The 10968-nt window shown below is 43.5% G+C and overlaps 1 long non-coding RNA gene across 1 annotated transcript in view; it reads left to right on the forward strand.

The window, feature by feature from the left end:
* Positions 1 to 9030, forward strand: part of LOC137157362 (uncharacterized) — a 35798-nt gene extending 26768 nt beyond the window's left edge. The window contains exon 3 of the long non-coding RNA XR_010921091.1: positions 8903 to 9030. This is a non-coding gene — a long non-coding RNA (uncharacterized lncRNA). The remainder of the gene's footprint in view (positions 1 to 8902) is intronic.
* The last annotated feature ends 1938 nt before the right edge of the window (positions 9031 to 10968 follow it).

Consider the following 10968-nt stretch of genomic DNA (forward strand, 5'->3'; position numbering starts at 1 on the left):
GTAATGCAGTGTCTACACTGTTACTGCGTTGACCTAGCAGCATTGACTGTGGCTCTACGCCGCTTGGGGAGGTGGTATTACTAAATTGGCGTAGTGGGGCACTTATGTCAGCGGGAGCCAAATTTAAGTGAAGACACATCCACAGCTAGGCTGACGGAAGTGTGGATGCCTACAGCTGCACTGCTGCAGCACTTCAGTGTAGGCACTACTACGCCAACAGCAGAGGTTCTCCAATTGGTGTAGATAATCCACCTCCCCAAGAGGCAGTAGCTATGGTGGTGGAAGAATTCTTCCATTGACCTAGCATTATCTACACAAGGATTTAGGTTGGCTTAACTCCACAGCTCAGGGGCGTGGATTTTTCACACCCCTGACCGACATAGTTAAACCAACCTAATTTTCTAGTGTAGCCCAGGCCTAAGTCTTGACATTTGAAAGAAATAAGCTGCTATTACACTCTGACATGAACTGAAGTGCTGTTCAGATAACCTCGGTGTGCTTTCCTTTATGGTGCTTCGCATGTTAGAATTAACAATAATGAACTCCATTGTTCAATGTTATTCATTCAACTCCCATCACATCACTACCAGCCAACACAGTGCCTCTATTGTTGGGCTTTGAGATGCTCACACAAGTGCCATGTCTCTACAGGGCTGTGATGTAGGGGGGCGGGGAGGAGAAATTGTGTTTTACCCTCTCAGAGGCTGTTTGACTGCCATAATATATGTATACAAAGGACAATGAGGACTGTAACCCTGTCAGATGGAGACAGAAATAAGTGTAAATAACCTGCTTTCTTGAAAACAATGGCAATAAAGGCCCATTATCAACTCCTATGTATAGAAGGATCCTCCCTACAATAAAGCATTGTGGGCAGCATCAGAACCAAGCCCACAAACCCTGCCTCCAGCAGTGGCAGCCCACATGTTGCATGAAGGCACCCTCCCTTGTGCAATAGCATGGTGGGAGGCTCCTCACTGGGCGAAAGTACAGAGGCTCTTCCCCAAAGGTATCACTCTGTTCCGCCAAGCAATGTTTGGCGGAACAGAGCGATATTTGTTCCTTGAGTTAACTTTGCAGTGAAGTAATCAGCACATTTCTACACGGGAAATCCCAGTGCTTTGAACTTTACCAAATTCCCTTGTATTCAATATACCTTTGAGTCCTCCAGACTCATAATATCAACATTATTAGTATAATACCCGACTGTCTGAAACCCTGGTTTTATAAAGGCTCTGAGGATCCTCTGCCATTTTTTGTAAAATCAATTCTTTAAGTAGTTCTGTGAATAGGGCACTGGATGGGGACTCAGAAAACCCCACCTAGGCTCTATTCCAGACTCTTCCAATGAGTTGCTGCATGACCATAGGTAACTCAGTTTACCTTTGTGCTTCTGCTTCTCCTGCCTTTACTTGTATCTTCTATTTAGCTTGTGAGCCATTTAGAGCAGAAGCGATCTCTTATTTTATGTACAGCACTTAGCCTAACAGGGCACAGATTTGATTGGGGCTTCTAGGTGCTACCATAATATGGTAGTATGGAGAAAATCAGGACATATATAGATATTTACTTTAGAACATTTATGATATTTATGTAGGCCCTGATCCTGCAAATAGTTACTCCTGTTCTTAACTTTATGCATGGGAGAAGTCCTGTAGAAATCAATAAGACTTCTCCCACATGTAGACTTAAGCACATGCACTACTGGCTGAAGAACTGATGCCTGAGTTAGTATCAATGGTTTTGGAATAATAAATGTTTGAGGCACCGGTCCTGCAAATATTTATGTATATGCTTAACTTTACCACCGTAACTAATTCCACTGACATAGCAAGCTTACGGTTAAGCATGTGCTTAAATCTTTGTAGGATCAGGACCCTAGATTGTAAATCCTCTGGGGCAAGGGCTGTTTCCTATTACTTGCCTGAACAGTGGGGCTTTGATCATTGATGATGGCCGTAGGTGCTAGTGGAATACAAATAATAATAATTAGGAAGAGAATTTGTGAAGCTTATACTTTATTTCTGAAAATAAACCATCAGGGTTAAAGGGGCATCAGATTACAGGATGATATGTCTGATGAATAATCTGCTAATTAATAGCTCTGGAAAACCAGCCAAGGACATGCTTGATCGTCGCACACCAGCACAGATTCCATACTCCTGATGAGGTATCTAGTCCAAATCTTCAACAACCATTTTGCCTCTGTCCTCATAGCTGGGTCTCTGTTCTCGTATCCTAGTACACGAGCCTTTATTAAAAAGACAATTATTTCTACAGCCTGACTTTTATTTCAGCAAGATCTCAACATTTTCAAAAGCAATAATAAAATTGTGAACAGCTTGACAGCTTCTCATTTTCCCACTAGGAATTAAATCAGTGTATTCATACCTGATGTACAGTTGCAATATTCACCAAAAGGGATCTTTCACCCCAAAGGATCCCTAAGTGATTTGCAAACTGCTGCTTAAACAGTATTGCATTTAATAATGTACATGTTATAACTTTGTTTTCTGGGTTCTGCATCTTTAAATCTAAGGAATCTTTGCTGCTTACAGAGACTGGCAGCCATTTTATGTTCATTACAGTGCAGACTATCCTGGAGGAGCCACATACACACTGTGTGCTCTCCCATAAAGACTTTAATTTTGTTATTTCTTATTTTGTTGTTCTCTTACTGTATACTAAAGGCCTTGATGACTACCTGAAACTGGCTCTGGAAATTTGTCCCTCTGTGGGGTAAGTGTTTAATGGATCAGCTTTGCCTAATTCCAGATCATATTGCCAGCCTCCACCTTGTCCCGGAGTCTGGAATAGTGAGAAGTCTGTTGGTTTTCACTCAAAATAGGGTAATTAAAAACTCCCACAGACCCTATGAGACGTGTTGTAACAATGTAAGCAAACCAACTGGGCCTGGGTCATTTTTAGACTGGTCAGTCCTGGAGGACCATAGAGTTTTTTCCCCCTGAAGCCCAGCAATAGCTATATTAACTATGAAGAATCATGTCTTTGATTAACATGCATGTGGAAGACCAGCGTAAGCTGGTGCAAATCAACAGAACTCCATTGACTTCAACAAAGCTGCTCTGGTTTACGTCAGCTGAGAATCTGGCCCACAAAGAGCACAGCTGTTCTGTTCTTCCCTGTCTGTCTGGGCTTAGGAAGAGGAAGGTGTCCCCTCCACTGAAAATACATGCCAAAATAATACTAACTAATAAACAGCTGCTCTGGGATCTGTCTACTTGCTGGGGTGCTTTGTGCTCACATCAGTTGGGGAGGCTTGTTTAATTCTACTGTGGTTTTGGCTTCTCGCAGTGTGCTATTCCCAAGATCCCTTTAACAGCCAGAATGGGGCCCTCAAAACTTGTGTTTGGAGAACAAGCCCAAGGAACCTAATGTTACATGCTTCTGAATAACACCCCCTTTCCTGCCCCAGAGTGGCTGGGAATAAGGGATCAAATCTAAACAACTTGTCCCATTGGCAGGATCCTGCTTTGCTGGGAAAGAGATCTTAAAATGTCTGCCTTCCCACAGCCTCCAGGGAGACAATTTGTATTTCTCTTCTTTTCTCTCTTTCTCAGAGCCCAAGGAGAACATGCTCATTGAAGCCTTGTTCCACCATTTGCTGTATCTCCACCTTCACATTTGTTCATAATTCATCTCTTCTCTTTCCCTTCTGTTTAGTTTAAATGCACTGTTTCCCTGCCAGGACCTTGCTGGTTTGGTGTTGGAGAAAAGAATCTAAATGGAGAAGACTAAAAGCCTGTTAATAGGATAAGCTCTTCCATGGCCAGTTAGGGGGTTGAGATATGGTGTACGTATGAAAATCTTAATAGGAAGGAATCGGTATAGATTATCTCTGAGGATGAGAGTGTGTAGTAAGAGAGAGCATGCTAGTTAATTGATGGTGAAGCTGGTTGCATGAGTGTGTGTATAAATCACCTCTGTGTTTACTAGTCTGTTGCTAGAAGCTGGCAGGACTTCTCATGTAGCTTCCCATCCACAGCCCTTACATTACATTACAGCCCTTGCCATGTGGACCAGTATTTTTAGATATTGATCTTAATGATTAGTAACATATAATGCAATTACTTAGCACTTGAGGACCTCAAAGCACTTTATGAAGGTTCTAATCCCCATTCTGTGGAGCATACAGAAGGTAAGTGACTTCTCCAAGGTCTCACAGGGTGACATGGCTGGAATCAGGGATACAAAGCGGGTCTGGCTCTCAGTCCGCTCTCAGTGGCAGCGTCTCTGGGTAGGAATTGCCTACTTTTATGGTTTGTCATCTGCAGTATGATTTTTACCTGCTGCTGTAACCTGACTCTAAGCCTGAACCTTTACCCATCGTTTTTTTTCTACTCTCTTTCTGGTCTATAGGTTTTCGCTGCCTCTGCTCTAACTACTAGACATTGCTGCCTCCCTTTAGTGCATAGTATCACCAAATTCTTGCCAGAGGGTTGATTCTTCAAACAGTGGTGCCTGATCCATGTTCACAGAAGACACTTGTGCCTGTGCAATGGGTAACTGTGCATGTGAACAAACACCCACATTCCCGTGTTCCCATTTGCACATTTGGAGGGGTGTTTTGAAGATGCAACTTCTTGGCTGTGCATATTGTGATGACAATTTAAGCCAAGATTTTCATAAGCAACTTCTGTTTCTGGGTTCCTCAAATTTTGGGTGCTCAACTTGAAACACCTAAAGGAGCTTGATTTCCAGAGGGTGAGTGATCAACAACTTCTGCCAATCAAGCCCCTTCAAGGTGTTTCAAGCTGGGCATCCAAAATTGAGGCATCCAAAATCATCAGTTGCTTTTGAAAATTGTGGCTTAATTTAGTTGCCATTTTTTTTCTTTGTTTTAAATAAGCCCAGAAAGTCTGGAGTAATCAGAGCTGGAGGAATTCCATGGTGGAGTGATTTGGATTTTTCAAGCTCGTGGGCTGGATTGAAGCATTGCAAAATCTACACCTGAGATGGTTCTGATGGATCCTGATCGCATTTATCAGAACCCCCTTTTTCCTCTCACCCCTTTCTCAGTTTCTGGGGGTGGCAGAGAAGTCGGGTAAATGGTTCTGTTTCTGCCCATATGAATAAATTAACATTTTCCATTTTCTTCATTAAAGAAATGGCAAGTGGATTGTTCTGGCATCTTTTCCCTGCTTCTGTCACCTCCAGAAAAGCTCTTACCCAATACTAGACACTATTTGAGGAAGCACAGATTAAGTAAGAGGCAGCAGCCAGGACATATGATGCTGCATTTAGAAACTGTCTCTGATTGACAGCAACTCCCGTAAATGACCCCCATTTAAGGGGGAGCATCAGATCCCTCCCTTTCTGAAGTTCCCTTGCAAATGCTTGCACCATTCACTTTTTGTGTCTATGTTGCTTCTTGTGCAACAGCAAGGAAATGGAGAGGAGGAAGGAACAGACTGGTCAGTGAGGTCAGATCTGGGGGGGTGGGGCGGACTAAGGTATCAAAGTAAGTGACAGGAGACCCTCTTTGCAGCTTGTGCAACCAATGTGTGTGCCAAGAGATCACAGTGTCCGAGCTCTGGATGAAAGCAGCTTTCCTGTTAGCCACATGCCGTGAGAAGGAAAGGAGAAGTGAAGCCCCTTTGGTTACAGGAAGACATTGAGGAGAAGGCAACGCCCAGCCCACGCTGTACAGGCCCTGCCCCTTCCCCTCACTGGATACACCTTCTGCATTGCATGTCTCTATCTGTCACAAAGCACTCTGGCATTACTCACCACAGGCTAATGACTGGTATCTGTGTCTCAAATGAGGCAGTCTCAAGATGCATTCTTGTGTGCCTTACCCAGTAGCCCAAGGGCAATTCCAGAGACCAGTTTCTCAACCCAGGTGCAGCTGTTTTCTTTTTTTTTAATGAATCTAATAAAATAAGTTCACATTGAACAACAGGAGGAGATAAAGAGGCAGGTAGATCTCTTTCTGAAACTCCATTCCCATTGCATCAAAGTTGGCTTGAATTTAGTGCAAGAGAAAGGTGCTGCTTAGTCAGGGAAACTGAAGTCCACAGAACAGGTACGGCCCATCCTGCTGCAGGGCAAGTTCCTGCCCCATCAATGTGCCGCCTCTTTTATCTTGAGAGATCTCATCTAGTGATGGGGGGATATAGGGTTTGATCCATTGCCTATTGCAATATTTCCATTGACTTCAGTGGGTGCATAGTCTTCAATCCCTGCTGTTGGCAAGGCTGCCAATTACTGCCAGCTGAGCTGGTGGATGTAGTGATGTGTGATACTCCTCCCCTAGGGAATGAATGGAGACCAGCAAACACTTGTCATATGAGCCACTGAACAGCCTTCAGGGGCCAAATTTGTTGTCGACCAAATACAGGCATGTTTCTGGAAATCTGCCTGTGTGCCTGCAATTAGATCTGCAAAATGTCCATCTAATATTCACATGTAATTTGTGCTCATTGCTGCTATTGGACTTGTGCATGGATAAATAAATGCATTTGTGTATTCAGTGACTTGATTTGCATTCATAATCAGATAATTTTGCACATACTTTTGGGCACCCTAAGCGTTATGAATATCAGGCCCAAAATACACTGTCCCTTCACTATTTTATGATGTACCACAATAAGGTTTAAAGCGGACTTGCTTATCGTTATGGGGACAGGACTGCAGGGCTGACATTAAGACAACCAACAGCAAACCTCATTGTCACTTTTTTGTCAGCTTTCTAGATGTTTCCTCTCCTTAAGTCTGTTAAATACAGCAATTCTCCTGTTTCTCGGGCTCTTTCTTCACCTTCTTTTTTCTTAGCCTTCTTTAGTATCTAATTATCATTGACAGACATGATCCTTTTCCAGGCCTGAAGAGCACCACTGTCATTTATGGAAAAGACTGGGATGTGTGGCTTCAGCTGATTCTGTATGTGTGTGTGTCTGTTTGTTGTATATGGTCTGAAAGGGGCATGGTCTGAAATCAACTCATCAGCTGCTGAGCAGACCCCTATAACCCAGAGCACCTTCAACCGCCATTAAAGTTGGTGGGTGTTGAGAACACTCCTCACCTCATAGGAGTACTCACATGTTGCAGGACTGAGCTTTGACTGGACAATATATTACCTTCCCAGTCAGCCCATGGGTGCACCAGGCCCATTATTTGTGAATTGTTATTACCGTAGGTACCTCTTTTCACTATATATGAAATGTGGGAGTTTCTGAATGTGTTGGCACCAGCATTTCCATGCAACTGAGTCAAACATACAGACTCAGTGGCTGGATCGTTTGCAGAAGGCTTGGCTAATTTTTAGACCATTAGTAACATGTAGCCATAGAAGATAAGATAATGAACAGGATGATCAAACCTCATGCTGCAGGGTGCAAAGAGTTCATCTGCTGGGCTTAAGAAAGAGTTCTGTTCCCCGTGTCCAGGTTGCACAATGATAGAGGTGCATTATTGAGGGTGCGTTTGTGGGTCACTTTAGGAGGCAGGATATCAGACTTGACAGACCTGTAGTTTGGCCCAGATCAGAACTGCAAATACTTTGTTCCTGTATTTTATAAAAGGGAATTATATAACTATCCTGCAAACAGCAGCCTTACCCCTGGTTTACACAAATAGTCACCAAGAGCATCAAGGGAGAAAGCATGGTCTAGTAATTTATAGCACAATACTAGGAGCCTGCGTTCTAGTCTCAGCTCTCTGTGCCTCAGTTTCACCATTTGTAAAAGGTGGGTATCTATACTGTTCTTGGTAGGTTTTGCAGAGGTGTTTTGAAGCATAATTAATGTTTGTAAAACACTTCGAGATCTTCAGATGACACTAGAGAAGGGCAAAAGTAGTAGTATGATGAAAATGATTGCTTTAATAGTATGGTGTACAGGGGTCAACCATAACAGTTAAGAGGGGAGCTTTTCCTCGGCAGTCTTCGGAGGATCAGGCCACCTGTTGAAACAGGTAGTCTTATTGTTTTGATATCGTTAAACATAACATTGGGAGTCAGGGTCAGGCAAAACCAAGAATTATGAATACAAGTGAAAAGTACAGAAATCTCTTTGCTGTATATCCCATACACTCTTTAAGCATTTGCCTTTTAATATGTGTGTGCTTATTAGCTGGAGGTAGGAATTAACATGCATAACTGTGAGATATTTCCCCAGAGCGTAAAACTAATGTCATCTAACTTTGCAATAATTTTACCAGACATAAGGTAAAGGTGTATTTTGCAAAATTAGGCCCCATTGTGGGTCAGGTTTTTTTTTTTTAAATAGCCATCATCCAGATACTATACTTGTCTACAATTTTTGCATATGCAAACCCAACATTTGCAGACACAATCCAGACCAATATTTTCAGCATAGTGTGTACACAAGGATTTAGACATATGTTGACACTGCTCCCAGTTTTGCATGCAATACAGTAATAGACCATCCAAGTGACTAAATAGCTATGTCTTATACATGCCAATTAGTAGTTGTGCAGGTGCACACTTTTACTCAATTTATACATGACTAGCAGTAATTGCACGTGCAAATTAGATGCACAAATGCATGCATATAGTTCTGAAAATTTGGGCCTAGATTTTTATGTGCAAGTGCTGTTTGCACACGCAAATGTGAGGTTTGCCCACATAAAGTTGCAGGTAAACATCTGAAAATGTGTCCCTTCATGGTTACTGTGCATGTTTGCCTGGATGTCAATCTGACTTGGGAAGCACTTCTTGAAAATCAGGACTCATTTTTCCATTGCCCATTAACCAGCCCAGAGCTGGGTGAACAATCTACAATAAACAATGTGTTAGGTGTTTTTAACCCTTTACCTCTTCACAAACTGAGCTAGACTGTGCAATCACAGGACTCCTACACAGCCTCTGCTCCCTGTCAAACTACTCACCCAATTTTTCACTAATTTGTTCCCTATTCAGGATGACTCGATGAATAAATTTCAGCCTCTGGATCACCTGTGAACTGATCATTGTGAGTACGCCTCTGAATATCTGAGCAGTGTGATTGGTCATCTGTGTTATATTGTATTGTTTCGGTTCACTGACTGGATGACCTAGCCTTAAATGATTTCCACTTCTGCTCAAAAAGAATTTTGTTTCATCCATTTGTTTTGTGTTTAAACAAATCTCAGGCCAAAATTGCCTTTCCATTATCAAAATTTTGCTTGTGAAAAGGAAATACAAAGTGTAGCAAACACAGTCAATGCAAAGCCACATTCAGAAGTTGCCCAAAATATCTGAATAATTTTTCTTGGACTTCTCCAAGCTCTAAGCCATTCCAGGGCTGGACATGAGTGACTCACTCTAATGGGAGCAGCAGGTTGCTGTTGAAGGGATTTACTGTACAAGGCCATGCATGCCAGATCAGCAGGGATATTACAAGTGTTAAGACACTGTTTTGTTTTTGAAAGTCTGGACTCAGAGCAGCTGGGAAAAGCTATGCAGTTCCAAGTGCCCGCTTGCAATGTAGGTCAGTTGAATGCAAAAGTGAAAGCAAATGTAGATCATCAGATTTCCATGTTGAAAAGTGATTCAGGCAGGGGTTCAGCCTGCATGAGGGGGAAACTAGCATATTGGGCAGAAGAGAAAATCTAGATTGATGGTGCATGTGTGTGAATATGTGAGTGGCTGTGTGTGTCGGAGACTGTGCCTGAGTAGCTGGGTGTACACCGGTGTGTAAAAGTAATGGCTATGCGTTTATACGTATGTGAGAGAGCAACTTGTGAGCAAATGTGTAGTGTGAGAGTGGCTGTGTGTGGTGTCTGTCTGTTTGTAAATGGCTATTTATGTGTCTGTGTGGTATGGGAGTAGATGCATGCACGTGCATTTGGGGGCGGTGCCTCTGTGTGTGAGAGTCTGTGTGCTTGAATTACTGAATTCCACAAAGGTTTTTGCACTGTGATTTGCGTTTGGAATTTCGGAATTAGAAGCAGTGCTACAAAATATCAGGCTAGACGTGAGGTAGAGTGTGGGCCCTCATCCTTTGTTGTGCTGTCTGTGATATAACAGCCAGGGCCGTCCTATTAAAGAACCCATGGAAGGACAGCAACAGGCCTGTAAGGCTGCAGGTGTCACTAGGTTCAAAACCTGGGTCTCCTTCCTTGGCTGCCTCTTTCCTTTTGCTCTGGCGATGTGCGCTCACCCCCAAGGGCAAGGCCTGTCCCTCTCTTAATGTTCAGTCTGGTGGGGTTGGGGCAGGGAGCTCCAGTCCACCACTGATCTTCAGCTCCATCCTCAGGGTGGTGGATGCGTTTCTGGGGTGGCGATGGGGAGAGAGACTGGAATGACATCTCTTCTCTTCCACTTAGGGTGACCAGATGGCAAGTCAAAGCCCCAAATATCGGGATTGTCCCTATAAAATCGGTACATCTGGTCACCCTACTTCCACTGCCTAACCAGTGCCAGTGACTGAGCTCCCTGGTTTGTTCATGGCCTTGCTGGCTTGCTGATCAAAGAATGACATTTCCCTACACACCTCTCACTGGAAAGAGTGCCCAGCTCTTAACAACTAGAGTTGGCCAGGCCCCAGGGATCAGATTACAGGGAGTTACTAGTATGGCTTTAATTATGTGATGCAGTTTCAGTTACCAACAGACTTAATTGCAGTAACAGTAAGAAGCTTGAACAGTCAGAGTCATGCGTTTCTGGTTACAAGAAGCTGAGTAGAGCTCAGGCGAGGGAAATCCCCTAAAAAGACCATGGCGAGGTTCTGCGCACTGCGCTGTGGCTGAGATTTCCGGTGTGTGAGGGACCTTGTCACTGGAGTAAGTGGAGTACCTGCAGTGAAAACATGCTGCCAGGGGTGGAGCTGCGCAGCAGTAAAGCCGGTTTTGCACTGTTTATCTGCTGACCAAACCACTTCTGACATAGGAGCAGTGCCAGCTGTAACTCCTTCACTGCTGCCGGGTTGCTGCAAAGCAGAGCTCATGTGGTGACTTTGGTTGGAAGCCTTCATAGGCGACAAGTAAAACTGAGAGTAGTGGGTT

This window comes from Emydura macquarii, unplaced genomic scaffold (genome assembly GCF_026122565.2).
Source record: "Emydura macquarii macquarii isolate MOO-44397 ecotype Brisbane River unplaced genomic scaffold, CSIRO-AGI_Emac_v2 contig_1483, whole genome shotgun sequence".
Taxonomy (NCBI): domain Eukaryota; kingdom Metazoa; phylum Chordata; order Testudines; family Chelidae; genus Emydura; species Emydura macquarii.